Genomic DNA, 15,812 nt, shown 5'->3' with positions numbered 1-15,812 from the left:
ACAACTCCAAATGTCAGAATTTTGGCTCATTGCCCAGATGGCTCTTCACCGAACTATAAGCACTTAATATAATACTTCTTGGATGACTTTCCTACTTCAAGATCTATGTATCATAAACAATACAATGCTAACACTTTTACTTCACTGTTCGCCAGGTTATAGCTCTAGCTTTTTTAAAAAAATATTGAGGATAATATGGTGATTCCTAATTTTCTTCTGTAAATCAATCTTCAAGGTTTCTAATTTACCACATGCAAATAATTATAAAATAATTTAATTATCTAATTTATACAAGGCAATAATCTGTCATTTTAATAGAAAATTAAGCACACTTGTTTCTCTTTTGTAATTAAATGGTAGAATTCTAATATTTCATTCCTCACTCATATAAATTCCAGTTCCTTCTAGAGCATTCTCTTGCCTCAGAATAAAAATGGGGGAAAATTTCTCTTCCCAAACCATACTACTATTCTCAAATTTTAGTGTCCCTACACTTTTTTGTAGTTGTAGATGGACAGTATGCCTTTATTTATTTATTTATTTATTTATTTAAAATGGATTTTTAAAATATTTATTTTTTTAGGTGTAGATGTACACAACACAATGCCTCTATTATGTGGTGCTGAGGGTAGAACCGGGGTCCCATTCGTGCTAGGTGAGCATTCTACCGATGAGCCACAATCCCAGCCCTATTTTATTTATTTTTTATGTGGTACTAAGGATCCAATCCAGTGTCACATACATGCCAGGCAAGAGCTCTGCCACTGGGTTATAGCCCCGGCCCCAGTTTCTCTACACTATTGTTAATATCTATTTCTCATGGAGAGGTTCTGTAGCATAGTGGATAACAGCACAGGTTCTGGAGCAAAACATTCCAAGTTCAAATCCTGATTCTGCTATTTACTAGTTGTGTGACCTTAGACAAGTTACTTTCTTAGGTTTCCTTACCTATAAAACGTCTTTCTTAGGTATTCTTAAAAAATATTATAAAATAGTGATAATAATAAAACCTAACAGAGTGTTATTAAAGAATGAAATCATAAGTAAAATACTCTTAATAAACTTTCTATAAATGTAAGCCATTATAATCTCTCAAATATCTAAGTCTTATCCATCTAGACTCCAGAAGACAATGCAGTCATGGAGTCATTGTTAATAAAAACAAAAACTTGGAAACAACCTAAATTAAAATGCTCAAGGCTTGGCTGCCAATCTGAGACACTATTGTGAAGTGGGGAATTTTTAAGATGTGGGGTCTAGTGGAAGGTCATAGGGAACATGCTCTTGAAGGGAATATTTGGATCCTGGGCCCTTCCTCACTATTTCGATACTTGGCTGCCATGAGGTGAGCAGTTTCTTCTACCATATGGCTCCCGATAATTAAGTACTACCTCACCACTGGTCCAAAGGCAACAGGGTCAAGTGATCATAGACTGAAATCTCCGAAACTGTAAGCCAAAATAAACCTTTCCTCCTTTTAAATTGTTTATCTCAGATATTTGTCACAGTGATAGGAATCTGACTAAGATAATATTACTGTTAGGCAGTAAATATTCTCTCTTGAAACAACTATATACCCACTGAAGGACATGGTCGACATCTGTAAGACAATGAGTTTATAATTATTAGTTAAATTAACAGGTGAGTAGGAATGTACATCTTCAACCATATTAGATATTTAAAAATTTCTCTGTAAATCAGTGCTTCACATACTTGATTGTATCTTGCTCTTTAACATAGAATTTTGTCTCTGTGAGGTATAGGGTTATATACTTTATTTTCTACAGGGCTATTCAAATAAAAACAAATGATAACAAAGGAAAAAAAAAACTCCACAAAGAAAACAAAATAAGGACTGGGATTGTGGCTCAGCAGTAGAGCACACACCTAGTGCGTGTGAGGCGCTGGGTTGGATCCTCAGCACCACATACGAATAAATAAAAAATAAAGGTATTGTGTCCACCCAAAACTAAAAAAAAAAAAAATTAAAAAAGAAAACAAAACAATCCCTCTCCAAAACCAAAATACAATTATAAAACATAACTAGAAAACACTCAAATCATACATTTTAGCTTTCTCATTCTCTCAGACCCAGTAGTAAACTCCATCAGGAATCCATTTGACTCTTCTGTTATACCACATTTATAAAAGTTAATCTTACCAAACAAAACCAAAAACAACAACACAACACAAACAGCTAAGTCTATTATATAATCTCATGGAAGCAGGAAGAGAACAAAATAAATAGGAATACTAATTACACTATGGCAACCACAAAGTTTATCAAGTACCCATACACAGAACTCTCCTTTACACTTGGATTTAATTTGAATTACCACTGACACTGGGATTAAGATGGCTATTTCTCACAGGTTAGAGAATAAAAAGGCTTAGCTTTATTTAAGGAAAACAGTCTTGTTTAAAATCTCTATATCTACTCCTATTCTATCTAGTGCTTTGGGTTTTTTGTTTGTTTTTGTTTTTTGTTTTTGTCTTGTGCAGTGTTGGGGACCGAACTAAGGGCCTTGCATATGCAAGGCAAGTACCATGTCACTGAGCCTCTAATGCCTTTTTGTCTCACCAGCTAGACTCCTAAACAACTTATGTTCCTGGAATATAGCTTCTCTGCATGACTGCCAATACTTGGATACAGCATGTCTCCTAGGAATCCCAAGGCTTATTTAGTTCAGATGCCAATCTGATCCTTTTCACCTTAACTTTAAAAGCTCACATATTTTTTTTATATATCAGCTATTCTTTACATATGACTGTACTTATAACCACAGATTAGATAGTAAAATTAAAACTCTTTTACGGTGGTTTTTACAATATGTCCACAAATTCTTTGCAACTACTCTCTGGTGAAGATTAATTTCCTTTTACTCAAGTATGAGTACACTAAATAACTTACCCCTGATGAATATAATATGGTTAACATGAAGACTTATTACTTCAGAGGCTAAGTAAAAAAGATACTGTGACTTGAGTTTTGTTATCTCTTAAACTACTCTCTACGGGGAAGCCATTAGCCATGTTTTGATCATATTTGGTGTGCCCTATGAAAACTTCCATGGATGAGTAATTGGAGACTTCTGTCAGAGCCATGTGAATAAACTGTCTTCAAAGTAGATCCTCCAGTCCTAGTTAAGGTCTCAGTTATCTGCATTCTCAAATGATGTCTCAATAGCAATTGTTATTTTTTGGATCAATTTTTAACTAATATATAAAAACTCTACATACTAATGGGGTAACAAGTGATACTGATACATGTATATACTGTGTAATATTTAAAACAAGTTAAAACATATCTATGTGATCACTTATCTTTATGGCAACAAAGTTTGAATCCTTTCTTTTAACTTTTTGAAATGTATAACATAATATTACCACCAACAGTCACCCTATTATATGATATTAACTGCAATCAATATTAAGAAATCTGAGCCAGAATTACCTAGCTGGAACACTCCCAAATTCTGGACCCACAAAATTATGACAGAATAAATGTTGTTTTATACTGCCAAGCTTGGTGGTATGGTAAAAAGTAGCTAACATTAGTTTTTCTTATGATTAAGGATCCTTATCAAGCTCATTGAAACCTACAGTCTTGTTGTTTGGACCACAAATTAGTTCTCCTTTAGTTCAAATAGCCAGTGTATTAGCACCTACATGTTTGTAGTCATCCCTATGTCTAAAATATCCTAAATTCTATTTTAGGTTACCTATACTGATTTTCAAAGTATTGTATAATTGGGGCCTTGAAATAAATGACTAAATATGAAAGCAGTACCCTTTACTTGGGAATTTAAACAAAGAACAACAAATAGAAAACTATAATTGCAGGGCAATTACAAAAAATCCTTTGTTCTAACACTATTTTATAGCATAAAAAGTGACCATGTATGTTTTTATGAAAAAGTCACCCAACTTAATGACCCTCACAGTCTTTTTGGGGAAACATATCCTTTAATTTAAAGTCTGAACTCTGGATTTTCTTTCTTGGCAGATTGAAATTAAATGACTTTCTACTTACAAAAAACAAAACAAACAAAAAACCCCCCAAAAATGAAATCAACTCTACTGTTCTTCTTAAGATAAATGCTTCTTGAACTATTGCGATGGATACTTTCCTACTAAGGATGTAGAAAAAAATAAAAATTACTGTAAAACAAATTTTGGGGAAAACTCTTGACTAATATAGAGATACTGACACAATCACTGTTCATATACAAGGAATCTCATAGGGCTCTAAAATGAGAAATAATTCAGAATGTCAGAAATGGTACACTACCTAAATCACAACACAAAAAATGAATTCATATTACAACCAATTTTGTAGATTTTCTACAACAGACCAACTACAGAGGGTTTTCTGTTTTGGTAAGAAGAAGCCTGCAAAGAAAGGAACAGCTGAAGGAGTTTCTGAAAAATAATACTATTTTACATTGTGAATAATAAGTTGACACTAGAGACCATAACTTAAAGTAAGATCATTAAAATAAATACTAACTTAAGGAGTGTTGAACATTAGTAGAAGGCATTAAAGGAAACACAGAAGCATGTAAAATGATAGAGGAGAGAAGAGGAAGGTTTCTGAGAAGTAAACTTAACACCTGAAGAGCTAAAACTCTCTAGCTTCCTAATTAAATCTAATTGTTTATTTTTTCATGCTGACCAGAGTTATATATATATTTACAATTTTTTTCCTGTAGTTGTAAATAGACGGGATACCTTTATTTTACTTATTATTATTATTATTTTTTAACGCAGCACTAAGGATTGAACCCAGTGCCTCCTACGAACTAGGTAAGTGCTCTGCTGCTGAGCTATAGTCCCTGACCAGAGTTATTTTAAACATACTAAAAATGTAATAAGTTTACAACTATATTTGTATCTCAGTAGTAGAGCACTTGCCTAGCATATACAATGCCCTGGGTTCAAACCCCAGACACAGCAAAAGAAAAATAAAAGTAATAGGTCAAATAAATTAAGGCTAGTTTTCCTCTCATTTTTGTTGTATTATTCATTAGTAAAAATAATGACAAAAAAGAGAAAGTCATTGCACCATTTCTCCTACAGAAAACTTGGTGGTTATTTACTACCATGCATTTGTCCTCAGAATTTTGCAATAAAGAGAACTTTGGGTATAAATAAGACTAAAAATACATTGTCAAAGACATATTACCACCAGGTGTGGTGGTGCATGCTTGTAATCCCAGCAGCTTGGGAGACTGAGAAAGGAGGATCCCAAGTTCAAAGCAAGCCTCAGCAAAAGCGAGGCGCTAAGCAACTCAGTGAGACCTTGTCACTAAATTAAATACAAGATATGGTTGAGGATGTGGCTCAGTGGTTGAATGGCCCTGAATTCAATTCCTGGTTATCCCCCCCCAAGACATATTGCTGCCTTTAAAAGAAAGATATCTTCTATATTTTAACTATCAAACAGACCTATAGGTTAGGTCAAACATGAACTATAAGTGAGATTAAAATAATAGAGTGACACTTTGCTCAGAATAAACTATTTGCTTCCAAAGCAAATATTAAAGTAGGTGATAAAAACATTTGTAAGACGATTAATACAAATTAATCATTCAATCTGAAGATTCTAATTTTTTAAAGTAATTTTTAAAAATACTGGTTATATCACTAGTACTATTTCTCTACAATTTTCTTTTCAAATTCCCTTCTTCGGGACTGATGAAGGGCACAATGGCACACACACCCATATCACAAGTTCAAGGTCATCCTCAACAACTTAGCAAGACCCTGTCTCATAATAAAAAATAAAAAGAACTGGAAGTATGTTTCGGTGGTAAAGCATCCCAGGACCAAAAAATCAAAAAAATAAAAAATAAAAAAGGACTGATGAAATCAAAAGCATCTTTCTATATCTTGTATCCTTTTATAATGTGATTTTGGTTAACTTTCAATGTATTATATTCCAGTTAATTATCTCTTCAACATTCTAAAGGCCATCCTATTCATTAAATATAAATCTGTAAATAATTTTTTCATAGTATTTTAAATGGAGGTTTTTCACAACCACTTGTTCTTACTCTGAGCCACTTACTTGATGAAGCAAGTGGGTCATCTAGTCTGTACAATTCTCACACTGTAGATTAAATGATACCATGGAATTTCAGTCAGATTATTTTTCATATGTCTTATAAATTAATAATAGACTAGCATAATACAATTGAAATTCATCTTTTGACATTACGGTTGGTGGGTGGGACACAAGGTGTTAAAGTGCCACCTGTCATAGCACCCACTATTTCAAGTATATAAATGCAGTAACATCATGCTTTTATCAATAAAGAAAACTGAATGATACTTCTGGAAAATTAATGGCTGATATCCATAGCATACTGTTCATATCTGGGAGGTAGATTATATTGTCAACTATACTGGCACTTGTTTTGAATGGCTGAATTTTTTATATATCAATACTAAGCTAAAACAGATCTAATACAAATTGATATAAGGTCTGATAAAATAAAATACAAATCAATTAAAGTTAACACCATGAAATTAAAGAATTCTTGTTTATATGAGAACAATAGGCTGAAAGCTTTGGCAAGACTCAATAAAAAAAATCATTAAATAGTAAATGCTGTTTTATTTAGTGTTACAGATTCAGGGAAATCATAAAAAGACAGTGATCCCTGACAAGGGATAACACAAGGTAAGCCTTAAAATTGGACCAGTTCTATACACGCCAGGCAGCATAGTAAGCAGGGAAACCTAAGCAGAGCTAGGACATAAGAGAGTGGAGAAGGAGCTGGGACTTCAGCAAGGCCAAAGTGATTATCCGATATAAGGTGCAGGATCAAAAGGGACAGCTAAACAGAAAGAGAAGGTTCTAAAAATCTGCAAAAGAACCTTACGGTCTCTTTAGCTGAGTAGTAGAGAGTATATATGTGAAGAAACCACCCTAGGATGGAGAAAGAATAGAAGGACCAGAAAAAATGAGCATGGGGGCAAAAACACACATGGGTAGAAAGTTTGTGTTCTGATAGGCCAGGGTGGGAACATCTTATAATTCACAGGAGACAGAATAGAGTACAAAATTTATTATCTAAATACTGGAGAGAAAATTAGCTTTAGACTAAATGCTCTTCCAGTCCACTTAACAAACCTTAAAAGTAGGTATGAAAAGATTAACATAACTGTGTCCAAGAAAAAAAGTACAAGTAATATTTGTAATAATATAAAACTATCCGAAACAGAAAGAAAAACCCAACATGTCAGGCATTCAATAAAAAATACAAGTCCTGAAAGGAAAGAGAAAAATGAAAAAAAGTACCTACATGTTCAAGAAGCTACAGAAAACCATAATATGTTAAGGAAAGACAATAAGAAAGAAAAGGAAGATCACAAACATAACAAAGAATACCATAACAGAACAGTGTAAAAGCAACCAGTAGGAGAAACACCTAAAAGTAACCAAAGTAAAAAGAAATTAACTACAAAGGATTCAAGAAAAGAATGACAGGAGACTTCCTTTTAAAGGTGGCATTAAGGCAATACAGAAACAGTGAATCTATTACTTTAAAGAATAAAAACAAAAAAAAAAACTTCAAAATTTAACCTAGATTTCCATACCAAGAGGCAAAATATTCAGACATGAAGGTAGTGTAGCAGAAGAATGAAAATTCTTCTTCACTCCTTGCAGGGGGTGTATACAAGGTGGAGGTTGTTGCCAGGTGTGGTGGCACACTCCTGTAATCCAAGTGATTCTGAAGACTGAGGCCAGAGGATCAAAAGTTCAAAGCCAGCTTTAGCAACTAAGCAAGACCCTTTTTCAAAATAAATATCAAAAAGAGCTCGGGGTCAGGGATGATGGGGTTGTGGCAAAGTGGAAGAGAGCTTGCCTTGCATGTGTGAGGCACTGGGTTCGATCCTTAGCACCACATAAAAATAAATAAAAATATTGTGTCCAACTACAAGTATATATATATACTTGTGTATATATATATATATATATATATATATATATATATATATATATATATATTAACAACAACAACAACAAAACCCAATACCAACCCCACTCCCAACTTTGGTCCTCTGGAAATCAGTTAAGAAAAAAAAAGGCAAAAACATTTACTTATAAAAAGTTAGTAAACTTAGGATAAGAAGAATGGATGTCTATGGCATTCTGGCATGAAACTGATTTCTTCAAAAATCCTAAGATATAGTAGATTGCCAAGGTTGAGCATGCCTATGAACACCATCAGCTTTGATGCTCAGGGAGCTGATTTGTTGGAATCCAAGTACTAAATACTCATAAGCACAGAAGAAGGCAACTTAAAATAATACATTCTATAAGAAAATAAATGGGGGGAAAAGCTAAAGCTCTGTGCTTCCCCCAACCAGTAGAAAAACAAAAAACAAAACAGCAAAGTATGGCCCATACTCGGGATCTGAAACACTGTAGGACTCTGTGGGCCCACATGTCAAATACCAAGAATCTTCTCTTTTGATCATAATAAGGATTGATAAGACATAGGTCTCAAGAAAGCTAGGCAAACTGGGTGTGGTGGCACATGCCTGTAATCCTAAAAGCTCAGGAGACCGAGACCCTAAGTAACACAGTGAGACCCTGTCTCACAATTTAAAAAAATAAGTAAAAAGGGCTGGGGATAGAACTAAGTAGTAAAGTGAACCCTATGTTCAATCCCCAGTACCAAAAGCAGAATGCTAGGTAAGCACTCTAACACTAAGCTAATATGCCCAGCTTTACTAAAGACAATTTAAAGTGGCTCTAACAAATATAACCAAAGAATTAAAGGAAAGCATATCTGAAGAATTAAATGAAACATTATGAAAATAAATTAACAATAAATCATGAAAAAAGAAATGCATCAAAAATATACAACTGCAAAGGAGAAGGATGCCCATTCTTTCATCACATTTGCAACATAGTACTAGAAATCCTAGCCAGAGCAATTAGGTAAGAAAAAGAAATAAAGGGCATACAAAGTGGAAAGTCATCATCAAATTGTCACTGTTTGCAAATGACCTGATCTTATATATTTAAAAAACAAAAACAAAAAACACCCAGACTCTCTGCCAGAAAACAATTACAAGTAGTAAATTAACTCATCAAGTTGAAGGACACAAAATCAACCTTAAACACACACACACACACACACACACACACACACACACACCCTTCAGCAGCACTGTTATACATCAACAGCATCAAAATTACCTGAAATAAGAATCAAGACAGCAATTCATACACCAAAGTACAAATGACATTTTTCACAGAACTAAAAAAAAAAAAATACTAAAATTTATATGGGTTCACAAAATACCCCCAATAGCCAAAGCAACCTTGGGAAAAAACAAAAATACAGGAGGCATTTTACTACCTCACTTCAAAATATACTACAAAACTGCTGGGCATGGTGACAGATGCCTATAATCCTAGTGACTTGGGAGGTGAAGGCAGGAGGACTGCAAGTTCAAGGCCAGCCTCAGCAGTATAGCAAGACCCTATCTCAAACTTTAAATAAACAAACAAACAACAAATAAAAGGGGATGGGGATGTGGCTCAGTGGTTACCTAAGGCACTTGGGATCAATCCCCAGTACCCCTCTTCCCCCAAATACTACAAAGTAATGAAAACATCCTGGGATTGGCAAAAAGAGACATATAGACCAATGGAACAAAACATATTAGAAGAAAACACAAGCATATATAGCCAACTGACTTTTGAGAAAGATTTGAAAAACACACATGGGAGAATGAATCGTGTTTTAAATAAATGATGTGGGTAAAATTGGGTATCCAAATGCAGAAGAATAAAATGAGACCTCATTTCAAAAATCAACTGTACATGGACTAAAGATTTATGTAAGATCTGAAATTCTGAAACCACTAAAAGAAAACAGAAAAAATCCTTCAGGATACTGCTATGGCCAAGGATATTTTTAAGAAGCACACACACACACACACACACACACACACACACACACACACACAAAGCAAAACAAAACAAAACAGAAATAGTATAGGAAACAAAAGCAAAAAAAAGGTATCATATTAAACTACTAAATGTCTGTACAGCAAAAGAAGCAATAAAGAGTGAAGGTCTTAAAGAATGGGAACTTATACCTCTGAATAAGTTTAACACTGACTATGTTTTTGTACCTGGTTTATTCCACTTAAAATGCCCTTGAGGCTTATCCATGTTTTCACAAATGATACAATTTCATCCTTTAAAAAAAAAAAAAAAGACTGAGTAGTATTCTGTTAGTATATACACACACCACATTTTCTCTATCCATTATTCTGTTAATGAACACTTGGGGATGGCTCCATATTTTGGATATTGTAAATATTGCTGCAATAAATGGGGGCATAGCTGTCTTCTTGACCCAGTGATTTAATTTCTGTTGGATATATAACCATTAGTATACCGGATTACTAGATTATATGGTACTTCTTTTTTTTTTAACTTTGGAGGAATCTGCCTAACTTTTTCCTTAGTGACTGTACTAATTTACATTCATAACAATAACATATGAATTCCCTTTTCTCCAAGTTCTCACAAGTTTGTTATCTTTTTGATAATAGCCATTCTAACTAAGGTGAGATGATACCTCATTGTGCTTTTGCTTTGTATTTCCTCGATGGCTGTTGATATTAAGATCAGAAATAAGTACTTTTTCCCTGTGAATTACTGTACTGGAGAGTACAGCCAGTACAAAAGGAAAAAATAAAGGTGACGTCACCAAGATGATTGACAAACAAGAGATGCCAGACTTCTATCCACAGGAAGAGCCAAATGAAGAAAAAAGAATAGCTATTTCACTGGAGTGTTTCTATGTGGACATGGAAGAGACAATAGGGATTATGAGGATACACGCACGATGGTCTTTTAAAGAAGGCAACTAAGCAATCAGCATAAACTTTCTCATCCTGTCTTTTGAGACTGGCCTCTAACCAAGACACTCAGCATGGAAGTAAGAGGCTCCTAGCAGTCCCTATTCACTTCAGACGCCTGAATCATTTGCTGTTAAATAAGTCTTCAGTCTTCTAAGATCATGAGCACCGTTTGGGGAGCTACTGGGTTACCATACTACTGCACTATCCCCAGAAAAAGAGCCCAGCCCACACTATGCCCATTCTACCACAGGTTCCTGCTACAGAGTACCACTTTAAGACTCTGTCCACCTAGGAATCCGTATAGCAGCCAGACAGTTTCTTCTAGCCAACTCAGCCTTCTGAACTAGCTGCCCAGTTTCATATGGCCCTGGGAAGCACCTAGGCAGCCTACCTTGAGGACATGGCCAACTGAGGTCCCTTTAAAACAGTCAGGAGGGCCTGCAGTCAGGCAACTCATTTTTAGAAGCTCAACCTGTTGATGAACTGGAAAGCAGGTTCCCTTGGTGACACACACAACCCTGGGAGGCAGTGGGCAGACCAGCTTAGGCTTAAGAGGCCCTATGAAGTTACCAGTAAATTCCTCCGTGCTGAATGGATGTACTTCAGCCATCTGGGGTGGCCTGGCCCCCATTGCATTTACCTGGACCCACTGGTTCAATCCCAACCCCATGAGCCTTCAAGAAGTGACAGGTGCTATGCCTCTGCTACTGGTCCAGCCAAGCAAACATCAGATCACATATGTGGGAATCCTGGGTGGACTGGGTGATTCCAGGAGAAATCATATAGGCATAGAAAATATGCACCATAAAACAGAAGAAGCCATCTGAGACCCAGCAGTGCTAAACACAACCTAGAAACTGGCTACAGCTGAGCACACACAAGCACTATTCTAGGAATACATAAATTTCAGTCCTTACCAAAGCTGTCCCCTCTTCAGTAGCTGACAGAAGCATCCTGTACTGCCATAGCACAGTGCATGCCCTAAGAGCAGCCTGTTTATGCAACCCCAAAGCTTTCAATAGTAGACTCAGGCTCAATCATGCTTGTGTCCCAGCCACAGGCGTCTACTCTGCACCTCCTCAGGTGCCACTATGGATGGGACCCTGCACTACAGCCCAGGGTTGCCATACTCTGTGCATCTTGAAATCTACACAGGTAAGCTCAGTCCAGTTGACAGCTCTGGGTGCAGAAAACACTTTTATAGGCCGGCACATAAGACTGCAATCCCAACCAGGAAGAGACTGGATGCTAAACTACAGACAATTAGGGGTTCTTTCTCTCACCCTCCAGAAAGCCATAGGCACACCCAGCATACCAAACAACAGAGGGAGCAGAACAGACTTGCATCAGAGGTGGGCTAGAGAGGTTATTACCTCCACATCCAGAGAAACTTACAGGCAAACTAGGAGGTGAGGGCATTTACTAAGCCTGCCAAAACCCAATGAAATTCAAATCCAGAAGGCCCAATAAGAAATCTCTCCATCTCAATTAGTTTAGTAAGAAATAATTTAAAAATAGTTTTTTATTTCACAGATATTATTTTTATATTGATTTGCTAAGTTTCTCCCTATTAATTAATATTGTATTCATTAACACAATTATATATATAAATATATATATACTTAATGAATTAAATGGATTTACTCATTCCTCTTTCTCCTTTTTCACTTTATATTCTCTCCCTCTTTTTCTTTTTGTGTTTTCTACTCCTGTCTCTCCACTGCCATTTCCTTTCCCTCTTTCCTCATCATGACCCCACAGTTTAATAGCAATGTACTTTCTTTAATACCTAATTTCTTAACTTATGCTAGAGAATTACTCCACATTTCCACTTTTAGATAAAAGAGATTGAGAAGAACATGTTCAGAATATTTTTTGAAGCTTTATTAGTATATGGCTTTGTTCTGAATTGATCACAGCTGATTGTATCTCCTCTCAAAACAGTGTGAGGGACTGAATATAAAAACAATGTTGGGTGTGAGTTTTGACATAGACATCTTCCCAACTCAGGGCACACAATTAAGAGAAACAGCTCACTAAAAAGTTCCTTACATAACACTGGAAGAGATAATCATCCTAGCAGATATGAAAATATCAACCCAGAAATACAAAAAATGTGAGGAAACAAGGTAATAAAATAGTTTTCAAAATTCACACGTCTTCAATAACTGATTTCATAGACACTGAAGTCAAGAAAATGTCAGATGAAGAATTCAACAAGTTTTTGGACAGGGGTTGTAGCTCAGTGGTAGAGCGCTCCTCTAGCAAGTGTCAGGCACTGGATTTGATTCTGAGCACTGCATAAAAATAAGCAAATAAAATAAAGGTATTGTCCATCAACAACTAAAAATATTTTTTAAAAATTCAAAAATTGGTTAAAATGATCACTGAAGTAAAAGAACATCTATCAAATAAACTAAAGGAAGAAAGGTAGGCTATAAAAGAGCATTTCAATTTAAAGATACAGATTCATAAAAAGCACCAAACAGAAATTTTGGAAATAAAAATCTCAATCAAATACAAAAGTCATTTGAAAGTCTTACTAATAGATTAGGTGATGTAGAAAACAAAGTTTTAGGCCTTGAAGAGAAAATATTAATGAGAATACTTTACATGAGCAGAGTATCTAAGAAATATGGGACATTAAAAGACCTAACAAGGCTCACAGAACAAGAGAGATACATGACACTGATATACCAAAAATACAGACCAAGTAAAGAATTTTTAAAAGCTACAAGACAGAAATGCCAAGGTCATGTATAAAGGAAAACCAGTCACAATGACAGCAAATCTCTCCGCAAAAACTCTAAAGGTCAGGAAGGCTTGGAATAAATTGTTTCAAGTCCTGAAAGAATGTAATTATAAACCTAGATTGCTATTTCCAGTAATTATGTGACAGACCCTAAGAAGAAATAAAAAATTTATGTGATAAGCATAAACAAAAGGAAATCATGACCACTAAGCAAATACTATAGAAAAATAGAAAATTCTACACACAGAAGATGATAGAAGTTTTAATAAGGAGATCTTGGAAAGGAATAAATCTCATTAGGAGAGTGTATTAGTCATCCACAGACTGAAAATGAAAAGATGGAAAATTATATTTAATGCAGATGGAGCCTGAAAGAAGCAGGGGTGGTAACTCTCACATCAGAAAGAAGCAAATTTTAATCCAAAAAAAAAGTGGCTAAAAAGATCACTGGTAGAGAAAAAAGTCCAACAAGAAAAAATAAAGATTGAAAATATTATCCCCCAAATACCTATGCACTGAATGAGACAAAATAAACAATATTTGACAGTAAGACTCAGATAAATTCCAATACAACAATCATGGTAACTTCAATATAATTCTCCAATAGATACATCATCCAACTATAAAATCAACAAAGACACTACACAAATAAAACCAACTATAGATCAAATGGACTTAGGGACATCTACAGAATATTTCATCCAACAACAGCTGAATATGCTTTCTTTTCAGATGCTCATGAAATGTTCTCCAAGGTAAACCCTATTTTAGGACACAAAACAAGTCTTTGAAAACATTTTTCAAAAACTGAAATAATTCTTTGCATCATATCAGATCATAACAAAATAAATTCATTGGCCAAGAAAATTACAGAAACTATATAAATACATGGAGATTGAATAATGCAATTCTGAATGATGAGCACAGGACAGGCATGTTAGGTCACAAAATAAGTCTCAGAAAATTTGAAAAAAAATGAAGCCAAAGCATGTATCTTTCTCTGAAAACAATGGAATATAACTAGAAAAACAGTAAGAATTTTAGACACTGACTATAGAAATACATGAATATTAGAAAATATTCTCTTCATTAACCAATAGGGAAATTTAAAAATTTCTTGCAAACATATAAAAATAATGTTCTAAAACTTATGGCAATATGATAAAAGCAGAAAAAATAGGTAATTTTTATAGTAGCAAGTACTTACATTAGAAAAATAAGATTTCAAAAAAACAAATTAAGGATGTAAATTAAAGAACTAGAAAAGAATTAACCAAACCCCAAGTTAGTAGAAGAAAAAAAATAACAAAGATTGAGCAAAAATAAATAAAATAGAGCCTTAAAAAATACAAAAGATTAATAAAAAAGGTATTTTTTAAAAGATAAACAAAACTGACTAATCTTTACTATGTAGACTAACTAAACAACAATAGCAACAACAAAAAAGAAACAGAAGACCCAAGTAAATAACATCAGGGAATACAAATACAAAGAATCATTAAGGATTATGATGTATAACTATATAGGAGTAAATTGAAAAATCTAGAAGAAAAGTATAAATTTCTGTATACATATGATCTAACAAAGTTGAATCACAATGACAAAAATCAGAAGTGATCAATAACCAGTAATACAAAGATTTACCAAAGAAGAAATGCCTAGGATGAGATGGCTTCATGCCTGAATTCTGCCAAACATTTAAAGAAGGAATAATGCCGGTTCTCCTCTAAATACTTTAAAGAAATGAAAAGGAGGAAACCCCTGAAAACTTACTCTGTTAAGATAGCATTACCCTGATAAATAAACCAGGCAAAAACAAACAACAGCAAAAACAGACTATAGCCAGGCGCGGTGGTGTATATCTGTAATCCGAGTGGCCCAGAGGCTGAGGCATTAAGCAACTCAGTGAGACCCTGTGTCTAAATAAAATACGAAATAGGGCTGGGGATGTGGCTCTGTGATCAACTGCCGAGAGTTCTCTCTCTGATCCCTGCCCCCCTCCCCCCAAAACTCAGATCATTACACATCAATATCCCTGATGAACAAATATGTAATAATTCTCAAAACTATGTTAGCAAATCAAACAAAAAAGTACATTAAAAAGATCCTGTACCATGATCAAATTAAATTTATCCCAGGGATACAGGGAGGTTCAAAATAA

General features: G+C 34.7%; 1 pseudogene across 1 annotated transcript in view; it reads right to left on the bottom strand.

Annotated features, from left to right (window-relative positions):
- LOC144374022 (solute carrier family 35 member G2-like) overlaps window positions 1–15,812 on the bottom strand; it is a 100,719-nt pseudogene that overhangs the window by 32,707 nt on the left and 52,200 nt on the right. The window contains exon 4 of the transcript XR_013433564.1: window positions 10,162–10,227. The product of XR_013433564.1 is annotated as a solute carrier family 35 member G2-like (transcript). The remainder of the gene's footprint in view (window positions 1–10,161; window positions 10,228–15,812) is intronic.

This window comes from Ictidomys tridecemlineatus, unplaced genomic scaffold (genome assembly GCF_052094955.1).
Source record: "Ictidomys tridecemlineatus isolate mIctTri1 unplaced genomic scaffold, mIctTri1.hap1 Scaffold_55, whole genome shotgun sequence".
Taxonomy (NCBI): domain Eukaryota; kingdom Metazoa; phylum Chordata; class Mammalia; order Rodentia; family Sciuridae; genus Ictidomys; species Ictidomys tridecemlineatus.
This window is presented reverse-complemented; position numbering and strand designations above follow the sequence as displayed.